Source organism: Myotis brandtii, unplaced genomic scaffold, assembly GCF_000412655.1.
Source record: "Myotis brandtii unplaced genomic scaffold, ASM41265v1 scaffold743, whole genome shotgun sequence".
Lineage (NCBI taxonomy): Eukaryota > Metazoa > Chordata > Mammalia > Chiroptera > Vespertilionidae > Myotis > Myotis brandtii.
In genome coordinates this window covers 606,335-607,727 of record NW_005370960.1, presented here as the reverse complement: position 1 = coordinate 607,727, position 1,393 = coordinate 606,335, and positions in this window count along the sequence as shown.

The window sequence follows — 1,393 nt, the reverse complement described above, 5'->3', positions numbered from 1 at the left end:
ATGGCATTCCAAGTCCTCAATAGTTCGTTTTCGACACTTCTCTCTGGTAGTCCTGTCTCTAATCGCTTTTTTTCAATGTTTTCCAAGTCAACTCTAAGGTCAATAAATTTCTGCTTCCAAATTGAGCTACTCTGAAATTCAATCAACTGCATTTCAAAGTCAGCCATGTCTATCCATGAAAACATTTGTAAGTTTAGTTCCTCCAGTTTCATGCTGTCTGGAAACCTCATGAATTTTGCTGTCTCTTCCAGTTCTCTGAATTTCGCAAATCTTGAGAAGAACTGCTCAATAGTTGACTCGATGATGTTTAAAAACAGCTTTTGAAGGCTTTGACAGTCTGTTCTGTCATCTTTTGGGAGGTCTTTGATGTGCCTCTTGAGGTTTGGGAAATATCTAAATCTCTCACCATCCACATCCCTCTTAAAGACTTCCAGTTTCTTTTCAAAAGCCTTTATGTAACCAAACATAACATCAAGTGTCTTGCCAGTTCCTTGTAATTTAACATTTAAGTCATTCAAATGTTCACAAAAATTGTAAATGGAAGATTATAAGAGAGGGTTTCGAGTGCCAGCAAAAGTTACTGGCGTGCCATGTTTGGCACGCGTGCCAGGGGTTGCCCACCCCTGCTCTAAAGCATTCCCCAAATTACCTTTAACAGAAAGGGAGTAAGGGAAAAATAGAAGGGTCCTCCAAGTCAGAGGACCAAGTTTAAATCGTAGCTGCCACTGGTTGGCCTTAGGAAAGTCACTGTAAACTCTAGGAGTTTCAGTCTTCTCATCTGCAAAATGAGGCTAAGTTCCAGATTTCTGGAGTTGCAGCAGGGTTTGAATGGACGATTGTCTAAGCTATAAAATGCTGTAGCAGTAGCAGTCTTTACTGTCCATAGCGTCGAGGTTAGATATTGCCTGCTTATTGCCCTTCTGACGCCCTGTGGTCTGACCTTATTGGATTAAAAGGAGGCACCCTCCCCCCCCATCACCCCTAGAGTAAGACATGGTGGATCTGGGTAGCCATGCCCCCCCATCACCCCATCACCCCTAGAGTAAGACATGGCCAATCTGGGTAGCCATGCCCCCTCATCACCCCATCACCCCTAGAGTAAGACATGGGTGGATCTGGGTAGCCATGCCCCCCATCACCCCTAGAGTAAGACATGGCCAATCTGGGTAGCCATGCCCCCTCATCACCCCATAACCCCTAGAGTAAGACATGGTGGATGTGGGTCAGCCAGGGCCGCGAAGGGCCTGCTCCTACCGGGCAATGAGCAGTGACCGGCTGGTCCCACCTTCCCCAGGAGGATGGTCCCGGGTCCTGGGGCCCCTGCCCTCGTCACCCCTGTGCTCCCCTCCTCCCCCCATCCCCACCCCCACCCCCGTCTCCATGGTGTCCCGGG